At 42.1% G+C, this 14,063-nt stretch overlaps 2 long non-coding RNA genes across 2 annotated transcripts; both read right to left on the bottom strand.

The window, feature by feature from the left end:
* Positions 1-462: 462 nt before the first annotated feature.
* Positions 463-2,840, bottom strand: LOC148221283 (uncharacterized). Its single transcript, XR_015808310.1, has 3 exons — positions 2,264-2,840; positions 1,882-1,992; positions 463-1,303 (listed from the first exon to the last, which is right to left on the bottom strand). It is a non-coding gene; the product is annotated as an uncharacterized LOC148221283 (long non-coding RNA).
* Positions 2,841-11,899: 9,059 nt separating this feature from the next.
* On the bottom strand, positions 11,900-13,799 carry LOC148221282 (uncharacterized). The gene is made up of 2 exons (XR_015808317.1): positions 13,609-13,799; positions 11,900-12,369 (listed from the first exon to the last, which is right to left on the bottom strand). It is a non-coding gene; the product is annotated as an uncharacterized LOC148221282 (long non-coding RNA).
* Between the last annotated feature and the right edge of the window lie 264 nt (positions 13,800-14,063).

Below are 14,063 nucleotides of genomic sequence, written 5' to 3'. Positions count from 1 at the left end.
CTCCTCACAGGAGTTCTAAAAATACCTCAGAAATTCAGATATCAAAGCACTGTGGAAATGAGGAGTTAAGGGCCCGATTCCACAGGAATTTTCAAAGATTTTTAGGTGAGAAAATGGCTTTGGGGGTTTAAATCCGAGGCCTGTGAGGTGGCAGAGTCCTTCCTTCCCTGAGTGTTTTCAATTTCTCCTGGCTTTGGAATTCCCCTCCCTGTGCTCAGCTTTGCATGGAGAAATTCAGATAAAACAAAAACCAAAAAACTAAACTACCCCAATATTCTATTGATAACAAGAGCCACAAAAGGTTTAGGGAACAGGCTTTGGGGGAAAAGAATTGGAAATAAAATCAGAGCTCTCCTCGTTTACTGGGACAAAGATTTAATCAGAGCTATCCAGATATCAGAGAATCGTGGAAAGGTTTGGGTTGGGAGGGACCTTAAATAGCATTTATTCCACCCCAGGGACACCTTCTGCCATCCCAGAATATTCCAACCTGGCCTTGGGCACTGCCAGGGATCCAGGGGCAGCCACAGCTGCTCTGGCAATTCCATGGCAGCCCCTGCCCACCCTGCCAGGGAACAATTCCTTCCCAAAATCCCACCTATCCCTGCTCTGCCCTGGTTTAAATTCAGTTTATTCCAGCAGCAGGCCCGAGCTGCTGCCAGTGCTGCAGATAATTCTTATTGCTTAAAAAAAAACCCCTTTTAAAATCCTTCTGCCTCAAACAGATCCTGTTCTCAGAGCCTCCCACAGCACTTATTAAAAAAAAAAAAAATATTCAAACCCTGACTTGAAAGAGAATTCCAGAATTTCCAATTAAACACCGGGCCCCCAGCAGTAATTTTTGCATTTAATTATTAATATTTTCGTATTTTTAAGTCTCACTGAAAGCCCCAAATATTTATGGGAATCTTCCAGCTTCACACATCGTTTGTGGCTCCCTTCAGCAGGGGTTTCTTGGCTGTTCCCATTCCCAATGGATGGCACAGGGATGGGAGAGGGGAAAAGCTGGAAATGTCCAGGAATGATTTGGGCAGGGTGGGGCTGGGAGAAGCAGCCCCAGGGAAATTCCAGCTGGGAAGAGAATCCAGGATATCCCAAAGGGCAGAGCCAAGGGGAACCTTCCTGAGGGGAAATTTGGGATGAGGGAATCATTTCCTGGCCTGGGGTTTCACCTCCCAGCCCAGGGATTTCTTGGCCGTTCCTCTTCCCAATGGTTGTCACAGGGATGGGATTCAGGAAAAGTTCCTAAGGGATGATTCCATTTCCATTTCTGGAAAAGTCCATTTCCATTCCATTTCCAATCCTGGAAAAGTCCAGGAATGATCTGGTCAGGGTGGGGCTGGGAGAGGCAGCCCCGTGGTAATCCCAGCCGGGAAGAGAATCCAGGACATCCTGAGAGGCAGAGCCAAGGGGAACCTCCCCGAGGGGAATCTGGGATGAAGGAATCATCCTGAGCCTGAGGTTTCACCTCCCACCCGGGAGCAGCAGCCTGGAGCCCTAAATCAGCAATTCCCCCTTGGCCCCGCATCCATGGGAGCCTCTTCCCGGCAAACGGAGCGGGAACGGAGGGAAGGAGCCCGGAGCTCTGGCTCACAGCCAGACTTGCCACTTTTCCCCTAACGAGACAGGCAGTGGACTCGGAATTGGCATAAAAATACCCAGATTTGCATAAATCCGGGGCAGGCCACGCTGGGCTCATTCCTTCCCTTCGGAAACCTCCTCCTGTGCGGGGCTGGGAATAAATCCCAGATAACCCCTGACATTCCAACGGGAGCCTCGACTTTCCAGGGGGAGAACAAAGAGGGAGGAAGGAGGAGGCCCCCCGAGCGCTATTTTTGGCCATTATTAACCAAGATCAAAAGCAGCAGCAGAAAATCTGACCCCAAATCGATGCTGGGAGCCCGGACGGGGCTGCTGGGATGAGGTCGCACTCCTGGATTCCCAATTTTCTGCTGGGAAAGCTCTGCGGGCTCCAGGACCTTGTGCAACAGCCTGGAAATTGGGTAGGGACAAAACAAGAAATTTGGTAGGGACAAAACAGGAACAGATGTCTAAGGAGAGGGAAGGGGAGGGGGAGGGATCTGTTCGGACTTGTGAGAGCAAAGAAAGCGAAGTTATGCAAATCACGGCTCCGTTCCAGACAAAAACTCCCTCCCGAGGTTTGGGCCGAGGGATGCAGGGAAACAAACAAAGAGTTCCTTGGGATTTGTGGATCAACCTGGAGGGGAGGCCAGCAGGAGCTTTGGGGTCACATGGGGCACACCTCGCTCCTCTCATCCCAGCCAGGAGATCTTTGGGATTTGGGCACGTCCTGGACAAGCCGGGCCTTGCAGAGCGTGATCCAAGTCTGGGTCAAGGAATAAACTCCCAGCTTTTGGCTAAATCGTCGTGGTGATTGCTCCATAAACACAGCAAAGGGTTTTGCACAGACAGGGAAACACAACATCCAGGAAAACCCAAAACACAGGAAAACCCAAAACCCAAGAAAGCCCATCAAGGAAAACCCAACATCCAGGAAAATCCAGCACCCAGGAAAATCCAAAATCCAGGAAAATCCAACACCCAAGAAAACCCAACATCCACAAAAACCCAAAACCCAGGAAAACTCAACATCTAGGAAACCCAAAATCCAGGAAAATCCAACACCCAGCAAAACCCAACCTACAGGAAAAGCCTGCACCCAGGAAACCCAAAACCCAAGAAAACCCAACATCCACAAAAACCCAACATCCAGGAAAACCCAGGAAAACCCAAAACCCAGGAAAACCCAAATCCCAGGAAAATCGAACATCCAGGAAAACCCAAAACCCAAGAAAACCCAAAACCCTGGAAAACCCAACATCCACAAAAACCCAAAACCCAAGAAAATCCAACATCTAGGAAACCCAAAATCCAGGAAAATCCAGCACACAGGGAAACCCAACATCCAAGAAAACCCAACACCCAGGAAAACCCAAAACCCAAGAAAACCCAAAACCCTGGAAAACCCAACAGCCACAAAAACCTAACACCCAGGAAAACTCAACATCTAGGAAACCCAAAACCCAGGAAAATCCAGCACCCAGTGGGGCCAGCTCAGGGCCAGATCCCTTCATGGCATTCCCAGAATTGTTTCCTTCAGGAAAATCCTGAATTCAGCAGAGAAGCAGCAATTTCCACCCACCATCACCACAGCAGGAGATTTACACTCCCTGTCCCATCCCTAGATGGGCACAAAGACAACAACAAAACAAGAGATTTAATACTGGAATGAATGTAAAAATGTTTAGATATGCATAAAGACATTAAAAAAATATTTAATATTCGAATTAATGTAAGTATGTTTAGAGGTGCATCAAGACAAAAAATGTATTTAATACTGGAATGAATGTAAAAATGTAAATTAATGTATTTAATGGGAAAATGGGATTAATGTAAAAATGTTTAGATGTGCACAAAGACATTTTTAAAAAGAGAGCTAATACTGGAATAAATGTGAAAATGTTTAGATGTGCACAAAGACATAAAAAAAGATTTAATACTGGAATTAATGTAAAAATGTTTAGAGATGCACAAAGACATTGAAAAAAATATATTTAATACAGGAATTAATGTAAAATATTTAGATGCGCGCAAAGACATTTTTTAGAAAGGTATTTAATGCTAGAATTAATATAAAAATAGGAAAAAATAAAAAAATAAAGATTTAAAAATTAATTTAAAAACAAAACCCATTCCTGTCACTGCCTGCTCCACACGCGGAGCGCTGAGCACGGCATTGGGAACCTCAAAGGCTCCAGGAATTCGGGAATTATTCGGGAATTCTTCGGGAATTATTCGGGAATGGTGGCGGTGTCATCCCAGGACACGCAGGATGCGCTGCGGACGCTCAGGGGTTAAAGGAACTCTCGGGTTCCGCCGCCATCTGATGTGTGCACATTCCAAGTGCTAATTATGCCTCACAAAGGCGCGGCACAAAAAAACCCTGCATGATACCGGCGAAGATTTCAGCGCTGCCAGCACAGCTTATTCTGAATTTTTAAAAATTTATTTTTCCTTTTTTTTTTTTTTTTTTTTTTTTTTTTGGGGGGGGGGGGGGGTGGGTTAAAATAGAGAAGAAATGTTCAAAGCATCCCGTATATTTGCAGGCAGCGCTCCTAAACTCATGGAAATCTGAATTAAAAGCAATTTTCAGAGAGATTTGGTGTTCTGGGCTTGCAGGGAAATTTAACCAAGAGTGGCTCACCTGGAAAAGGAGATGAGTGAAACTAAAGCCAAAAGTCAGGAGAGAAAAAAAGAAAAACAACAAAAAAAAAATCAGTTTTAAGGGATCAGAGGAAGGGGTTTTGTGACTGAACAGCAAAATTTCCCCCAGCAAAGGTGTGAGCCCTGCCAAAGCACGGCTGGGACAGCTCCTGCTCCTCCACATTAAAATTCCAGAGGTGGGGAAAGGGGAAATTTGGAGTTGAGGATGGCAAATGCTGAGGTGAGGAGAGCTGGGAGCAGCAGCTCTGGCACCGAGAGGGGCTGGAAAAGGCAAATTCCAGGATGGATGTGCCCAAATTTCTGTATTTAACTGAATGTGCCCAGATTTCTGTATTTACCTGGACGTGCCCAAATTTCTGTACTTACCTGAATACAGAAATGTGCCCAAAATTGTGTATTTACCTGTATTTACTCGAATGTGCCCAAATTTCTGTATTTACCTGCCCAATTCCAGCAGCTCACAGAGCCAAATCCAACCAGTGACCAAACATGGCTTAATTATAGAATTGTTGGCATTGGGTTGTTTTTTGTTTGTTTTTTTTTAATTTGTTTTTTGTTTTTTGTTTGTTTGTTTGTTTTGTTTTTTGTTTTGTTTTGGTGGGGGGTTTTTGTTACTTGTTTGGTTTTGTTTTGTTTTGTTTTTGTTTTTTGTTTTGGAGGTTTGTTTGGGTTTTTTTTGAGTCTGCATTTTCATATTTGTTCAAGGAATAAATATACCTGGATATCCAGGGGGAGAAGCTCCAAATCCCTGAGTTCCTTCTGGTTTTTGCTGCCTGGAATTGCAGGATTGGGGAGCCCAAGGCTCTGTCCTGTCCTGACATGTGGTGGGATCACAGGGGCTGGGAAGTGCCTCCAGCAGAGCTGAAAACAGAGATAAAAAGTGGTTTGTAAGAGGTGAGAACAGAGTTAAAATGTGGTTTGTAAAAGGTGAAAACCAGGGTTAAAGTGTGGTTTGTAAGAGGTGAAAACAGACTTAAATGTGGGTCTGTAAGAGGTGAAAATAGGGTTAAAATATGGGTTTATAAGAGGTGAAAAGCAGAGCTAAATTTGGGTTTATAAGAGGTGGAAAGCAGGGTTAAATGTGGATTTGTAAGAGGTGAAAAGCAGAGTTAAAATATGGGATTACAACAGGTGAAAGCAGATTTAAAATATGGGTTTGTAAGAGGTGAAAAGCAGAGTTAAATCTGAGTCTATAGGAGGTGAAAATCAGGGTTAAATGTGGATTTGTAAGAGGTGAAAGCAGAGTTAAAATATGGATCTTTAAGAGGTGAAAAGCAGAGGGAAAATATGGGATTATAAAATGAAAAGTAGAGTTAAAATATGGGATTATAAAATGAAAAACAGAGTTAAAATATGGGATAATAAGGTGAAAAGCAGGGTTAAATGTGGATTTGCATCTCTGGTGGTTTTCTGAACGTTGCTAATTAAGAAATCAGGATTTGCAGTCCCGGTTCTGCTCTTCCAGGTGGAACCGAACCCAAACCAGGTGTGCAAAGGCCAGGGAATTGTTTGTGCACGGAGCAGGGAAAAGCAGCGTTGGGGGAGCTGTGGGTGGGCAAACCCTGCCCCAAAAATCATCCCCAAAATATGGAAAAGGCCGGGAATGTGACGCCATCAGGGCTGGGTCCAGCCCTGAATTTTCCCTGAATTTTCCCTGAATTTTTCCTGATATTCTGGGAGAAAAGGGTGACCCCAAAATTTCCTCTCTCTGGAAAAACAACATTGCTAAAGCAGAAAATCCCTCCAGAGCAGAACCAGCTGAAAGGCAGAAATTCAAATTTTGGGATGAGGAAAAGAGAGGCAGAGCTTATTCACACTGTGCCTACAGACAGGAATAAAAATAATAATTCACTGTGATAATTATTTTATGTTGTTTGGACAACCAGGATTTTTCTGTTTGTATTTTAATATTGGTGTAAATTTTAAGTTTAATATTGGTGTAAATGGTGTAATTAAAATTGGTACAAATGGTATAATTACTATTATTACCAATATATGCAATATTGGTGGAAATGTTGTACTTCATTTTGGATAAAAATAGTATAATTAATAGATATAGTTAGTTATAGTTAGTATAGTTAAAATTTGTGTAATTGTTATAATTAATATTGGTGGAAATGATATCATTAATATTGGTGGGAATGTTATAATTAATATCAGTATAAATGTTTTATTTAATATTGATGCAAGCATCATGGCTGAACTTTAGGGCACAATAATTTCCCCACACTTTGCTGCTTATGTGAAAATCTCTCATTTTTTAATTCTCAAAACCAGAAAATCCTGGAATCATTAATTTGGGAAAGGCCTTTGATATCAGCAAGTCCCATCCTTCGTGTTACAGGAGATTTTTATTTCTAAAGCCATCAGAATATTTCTTTTTTAGCTTTACACCCTCAATTTTCCCCCTGCTCTGGAGTTTATCTTACACCACGCTCCACAATTCTGCCAGCACGACAAAATCAAGGTGTCCAAAGCTTGGGAATGCACAAACCAGGGATTTTCCTTGATTTTAATTGAAATTTGTTGCACATATAAATTGTCCTGTGTCCCTCTGAGGTGACTCCTTCCTGCCCAGGCTCTGAGGAGCAGCAGAGATCCAAGAGCAGAGCGAGGTTTGTGCTTTATTTCCCAAAATTATTTCAGCATCTGCTCTGAAAACAGGGATTTGTTTTGTTTGCTGTGGCACTTGGCACTGCAGGCTTTGACTGCTTGATAAAATATTCATGGATTCATATTCTGGGCTTTTCCTTCTGCTACTGGCTCTGGTTTCCAGGTGGGGAGTTCTGGCTGGCACATGGAATTATTGGGAAATTGGGAAATTTTAAATGGTTAAATTGTGATGTTGTTAAATTGTGGATATTGGGAAATGGTGAAATTGGGAAATCATGAAATAGTAAAATGTTTAAATTGTGAAGTTGTGAAATTGTTAAATGGTTAAATTGTGAAATGCTTAAATAGTTAAATTGGGAATTTTTTTAAGTGGTCAGTTGTTACATGGTTGAAGTGTGAGAATGTGAAATGGTTAAATGGTTAATTTGTGAGATTGTGGAATTGTTAAAGAGTTAAATTATGAAGTTGTGGATTTTTCCCTTGCCTTCTCTCTTTTCTATGCTATTTAAATACATCAAGAACTTCATCAACCCAAGGTAAATCAAAACAAAAACCCAACCTCATTTATCCAATCAATTCTCCGTTGTCCTTTCCCAATTCCAGTTTTTCCTCCTGCTGTTGCCCATTACCACAGGATATCCTGACTGGAATGGACCCACCAGGATCCCCCATTCCAATTCCAGGCCCTGCACAGACACCCCAAAATCCCAGCCTGTGCATCCCTGGGAGAGGTGTCCTAACATTTCTGGGATTAATTAATAATAATTAATTTATTATCAGTGATGGGCACTGGGCTGCAGCTGATCCTTTCAGCACTGGCATTCCCAGTCCTATCCTCAGGACAGGCCTAAATTAAGGGACAGATTAATTCAGACCTGCCCAAATATTCAGCTTGACCCCAAATGAGCCAGCTCAGATATTTTCCCCTTCCCAGAAACCAGTTCTGTCCCCTCAGGAACAGAACAAGAAAAGCTGAATTTTAAAAATGTGGGAATATGAAACTTCCAGTTGAAATCTTGACCCACTGGGGAGGAGAATCCCTGAGTTCATTCATCCCTGTGGTCCCTTCCAGCCTTTCAAGCTCAAAACCAGGCACAATTAAACTTTAAAAAAGGATCATCCCAGCCCCAATTCCTGCAGCTGCCGTGGGGAACAAAGCTCCTGATGATTCAGGAGCTGAGGCAGATCCAGCTCTTGGCTCAGGAGAGGGGAGGAATAAAAGCAAAATCAATTTGAAGCACTGGAATCAGAATTAAAAGCAGAACCAGTTTGAAGCACTGGAATCAGAATTAAAAGCAGAATCAATTTGAAGCACTGGAATCAGAATTAAAAGCAGAACCAGTTTGAGGCACTGGAATCAGAATTAAAAGCAGAACCAGTTTGAGGCACTGGAATCAGAATTAAAAGCAGAACCAGTTTGAGGCACTGGAATCAGAATTAAAAGCAGAACCAGTTTGAGGCACTGGAATCAGAATTAAAAGCAGAACCAGTTTGAGGCACTGGAATCAGCAGGGCCTGGCTCTCAGTGGTTTTGTTTGTTTTCAGCACAGATTTGGGAGCTGTGAATATCTCAGGGAGCTGCTGGCATCGGGGAATTTTGGGATAAGCTGGAGCTGGTTTTGCTTCCTGCCCTCAGTGGGGCTGAAAGCTCCGGGGTCCTGCAGCCCCTGCCAGGGGACAAGGCTGCTGTGCTGCCAGCCCCTGGCCATGGGGACAGCACAGACCTGTCCCTGTCCCTGTCCCATCCAAAGCCTGGCATGGTTTTCCCATGTCCAAAGTAGGATTTATTCCATGTTTTCCCGGATGTTTTATTCCATGTTTTCCTGGATGCTCCACAGGTCTGTCCCCATGGAGAGTTCTTCTCTGTCTTTGAGGGTTTTTTTGTGGCTTCCTTCCAATCCCCCTGGCTCAGCACCCACCCATTCCCAGAAACCCCATAAAAATCCCTGGAGTGCTGGATGGGGAAGAACAAGCCCACAAAACCCAGGAAATAAAAGGATGTCCCCTCCCAGCTGTGGGGATGCTCCAGGGGGCTGGAGAGGAGCTGGGATGGGAATTCCCAGTCCCTGCTCTGGGATTCCCAATCCCAAATCAGGAAATGCTTCGGGTTCTGGCTCCTCACAGGGTGGGTGTTAGAGGGAAAAAGAAATTCTCCTTTTCTCCAGGATGAATTCCCCACGTGCCTGGGGGAGCTGAGAACGTCTGGGAAAGCTGAGCAAAAAAATAATGTCAAGTTCTGGGATGTTTTCCATGGTGAGGATGAGGAAGAGGGAGCAGGAAGAGCAGGAAGGGCAGAGCAGGGGGTGGAACAGGAGCCTGCAGTGACCTCAGCCCAGAAATGAGCAGGACAGAGAAAAAACTGGCACAAAACTCTGCCCAAAACTCTGCCTAAAACTCTGCCCAAAGCCCTATCCAAAACTCTGCCCAAAACCCTGCCCAAAATTCTGCCCAAAACCCTGCCCAAAACTCTGCCCAAAACTCTGCCCAAAACCCTGCCCAAAACTCTGCCCAAAACTCTGCCCAAAACCCTGCCCAAAGCCCTGCCCAAAACTCTGCCCAAAACCCTGCCCTAAACCCTGCCCAAAACGCTGCCCAAAGCCCTGCCCAAAACCCTGCCCTAAACCCTGCCCAAAACTCTGCCCAAAACTCTGCCCAAAACTCTGCCCAAAATTCTGCCCAAAGCCCTGCCCAAAACTCTGCCCAAAACTCTGCCCAAAGCCCTGCCCAAAGCCCTGCCCAAAGCCCTGCCCTGGAATCCCCAGGCCAGGCCCAGCTCAGCAGTGGCCAGGGAGGGGCTGGAGCCTCCTCAGCCTGGGTATTCCAGGAAAAGTCTCCAAATTCAGGTGCACAGTCAGGTTTTCCCGCTGGTTTGAATTTTATTCTCCTTTGAGGGAGATGGAATCATGTTTTGATTGGTATTTATTTCTTTTTAATTACTGTTCTTTAAGACACTGCTGCTGCAAGGGAGTTCTTTTATATATACTTATATATTTTATATCTATATTTTTATATTCTGTATATTATATCTTATATATTTATATATAAGATATTTTATATATTTATTACATATTTATATTTATGTATTCATATATAAATATATTTAAATATATTTATATATTTTTATATAACATCGATATATATTATATGTATTATTATATGTATTTCTTATTTTTATACATTTCTATTTATAATTTAAATATTCTATATTTATTATGTTTTACACATATACATTTATTCTATATTTGTTATATTTTATTTTATATTTATATATATATTATGTTTTATATGCATAATTTTAATATGTCTTGTTATTTTATATATTTTTTTATATTTTATATATCTTTCTATGTTTTTTATATCCAGCCCTGCTCTGCTGTCAGGGCCTGGTCCTTGTCCAGCTCCCATCTGAAGCTTTTCCCTGATGTCCCCTCACTTCCCCATGTCCAAGATGGGACTTTATTCCATGTTTTCCTGGATGCTCTGTGGGTCTGTCCCCAGGGAGAGTTTTTCCCTGTTTTGGGGGTTTTTTTGTGGCTTTTTCTCCTCCCTTCTGTCCTGAAATGCCCGGGAGCCCCAGGTGCCAGCCCCTCCTGGTGGCCCCGGCAGTGTTTGTGTCCCCGAGGGTCTCTGACATCCCCGATCAGGAAAATAAAAAGGGTTTGGGGTGTCTGGGAGGCCTGGAATGATCAGAATTCCCATTTCCCAGCCCTTCCCCCCACGGGCCATCCCTGGGGGTCAGGACAGAGGTGTCGGTGGGATGAGCTCAGGGTGATCTTCCCTACAAATGAAACCCTCCCAGGTCCTGGGTGCTCATCTTCATTTATTGCCTTTTCTTCCCAAAATGCTTTGAAATGAGGAAGTGCTAATTAATATTTGGATTTCCCTTCTTCTGGCCATGCAGGCTCCCACTAAAACCCTCAAGGACTCTTCTCTTCTTCTCCTCTTCTCTTCTCTTCTCTTCTCTTCTCTTCTCCTCTTCTCTTCTCTTCTCTTCTCTTCTCTTCTCTTCTCTTCTCTTCTCTTCTCTTCTCTTCTCTTCTCTTCTCTTCTCTTCTCTTCTCTTCTCTTCTCTCTCTTCTCTTCCTTTCTCTTCTCTCTCTTCCCTTCCCTCTTTTTTCTCTTCTCAGAACTTCCCTTCCCATAAAATAATTTAAGTGTAAAATCCAGAAAATTTGGGCAAAACCTCCTCATTTTTGGATGCTGTGCCAGCCCCAGGTCGTGGGTAGAGATTTCAGCTTTTATGACAGCCCCAGCAGTGAATTCTGACCATTTTTGGGGATTTTTTCAGCTGCCCCAAATCCCACAGGAGAATCTTGGGAAAGGATTTTACAAGAGGCAAACCCCTCCAGATGTCTTTGGCCACATCCCTTCTGTTCACACCTTCACTGGAGGTCTGATGAATTTACAAATTAAATAGAAGATAATCAATATAATCTACATTAAATCAGATTCTGATTTCAGATAATGTGAGGCAATCCCAGCTCTGTGCAAATACAAATGAATTAAAGCCAGGTCTAATTTGAGCAGCTGAAAAATAAATTTTGTGTAGGAAATTTGACTTTTTGGGTTTGTTTTTTTTTAATATCATCGATGGGGATTTAGAGTGACCCTCTCACTGGAGCAGGGGAAGGGAAGAACTTGTGGCTGAAATTCGAGTTGTGGCAGCAAAATCCCAGAACTCAGCCCAGGAAAATCTCCTCAAATTTAGAATAAAACCTTAAAGTGAGGCTTTATTGGCAGTTTTACAGAAACAGTGAAAGGGTTGAACAAATCCTGAGTGATTTATTCCTCCTTGCACCATTTCCTTGCTGTTTGAATCAAAGAACAATTTTCCTGCTGCCCCATTAATAAATAATGGTAGGAAAAGTGAAGTGGCTGAATTATCAGGGAGAAAGGTCCTGATTAGAATATCCATGAGCAGAAATTGGGTTTTTATGGCGGCCCCACTGTGCTAAATCTGCAGCTGCATTAATCCCTTCCACCCTTTGGAGCCACTCAATGGAGTTACCTGGAGCATCTGTTGAATAAACTGCAGAACCTGGAGGGTTTGGCAATTATTGTGATTTATTTGGGGTGGTTTTAGCTGTTTCTTTGTGTCATTCTAAGCAAATCCAGCTTTTAAACACAGAGTGGTGGGAATTGGATGGTGGGAAAATTAAGGAAAATTAACTCGAGTTCCTCCTCCCTCCGTCTGCTCCCGTGCCAGATTTGCAGGTTTTGTGTTGATCCGAGAGATGGGAGATTTAAAATGGGGAAAAAAACCAAAACCAACATTTCCATGATGTCCCTGCTGGCAGGATGAGTTCATGCATTCCTGCTTTCACACGGGGTGAAAACCTCCCAAAAATCCTCCCCAGCTCCTGGGAAATGGGGATTTGCTCCTGCTGCTGGAAGGGCTGGGATCCCTCGGGAATCCCTCGGGAATTCTCAGGATCATGGAATGGGTCAGGCTGGAAGGGACCCCAAAGTGTCACTGGTGCCCCAGGACTGAGAGCTGAGAGCAGATCAGAGCTGGATGTGTAAAATAGAGAAATATATAGAAAATATATCAATAGATAGAAAATATCTCTTCTATAAATAATATATAAAATTATATATATAAGACACATACATGTAATAAAAATATAAAGATATACTACATAAGTTATACTAAATATATAACATATTTATATAGAATTGATAAACATATATCAATTTCTATAAAATGTATCAATATATTAAAAATGTAAAAATCTATAACTAGGAAATATATAAAATTATATATAAGATACATCAATGTATTAAAAATATAAATATATACTGTACAAAATATACAAACGATATTAAATATTTTTATAGAATCGATAAATAGATATCTAAAACATATCAGTGTATATAAAATAGAAAACTATATATAAATAGGTAAAATATAAAAGTATATATAAACATACATGAATGTATTTAAAATATAACTATATACTTATAAAATATACAAACTATATTACATATTCATATATAATCAATAAATATATAGTATATATTTAAGTATATAAATATATAGTATATATCTATATATAGAATATATCAATAGGTAATATATAAAATTATATAAAAGGTACATCAGTGTATTAAAAATAAAAATATATAAAGCATGCAAAATATATATAATCTATAAATAGATAGTATATAATATAAAATAAATAAAATATATAAATGTATTAAAATACAGATATATACTATATAAAATATACAATATACATTAATAATACATATTTATATATGAGATTAATAGAATATATATAATCTAGATATATATTATATAGAATATATCCTCTAGATATATATCATGTAGATATATATTATAATATAAAAATATATAATAAATATAAATATAAATATAAATATAAATACATAAAAGAACTCCCTTATAGGAGCAATGCTTTTAAAAATAGTGATTAAAAAATGACAAACACCTGTTAAAATAAAGCCCCATCCCCCTCAAAAGAGCATAAAATTCAAACCAGCACAAAAAACCTGACCCTGTGCTCTGAATTTGTTATTTCTCTTATTTATTCAGAGCTTGAATTCCTGGTTTTATTCCCTTCCCTCCCTGATGTTTTCCCCCCTCGTTTTCCTAAGCAAGGTTTGGTTTTCCTGGCACCTTCTCACCCCCCCGGGGAGTTTCTGGAAACCCCAAACACCGGGAGGGTTCATTTCGGATATTGGAGGTGTTTACTCAGCAAAAAATAGATCGTAAAAAACAGAGCTCACGTGGCTGCGGCAGGTGAGAGCAAAAAGAGGAATTTGTGCTGCAAGGAGTGCCCGGGTAAAACCTCGGGAGATGGACAGGGACAGGGATGGGACAGGGACAGGGACAGGGATGGGGACAGGGATGGGACAGGGACAGGGATGGGACAGGGATGGGGACAGGGATGGGACAGGGATGGGACAGGGATGGGACAGGGATGGGACAGGGACAGGGATGGGGACAGGGATGGGACAGGGACAGGGATGGGACAGGGATGGGGACAGGGATGGGACAGGGATGGGACAGGGACAGAGATGGGACAGGGACAGGGATGGGGACAGGGATGGGACAGGGACAGGGATGGGGACAGGGACAGGGATGGGACAGGGACAGGGATGGGACAGGGACAGGGATGGGACAGGGATGGGGACAGGGATGGGACAGGGATGGGACAGGGATGGGACAGGGACAGGGATGG

This window comes from Sturnus vulgaris, chromosome 24 (assembly GCF_052056855.1).
Source record: "Sturnus vulgaris isolate bStuVul1 chromosome 24, bStuVul1.hap1, whole genome shotgun sequence".
Classification (NCBI taxonomy): Eukaryota; Metazoa; Chordata; class Aves; order Passeriformes; family Sturnidae; genus Sturnus; species Sturnus vulgaris.
The sequence above is the reverse complement of the archived record's forward strand: the minus strand, read 5'-3'. Positions and strand labels throughout refer to the sequence as shown.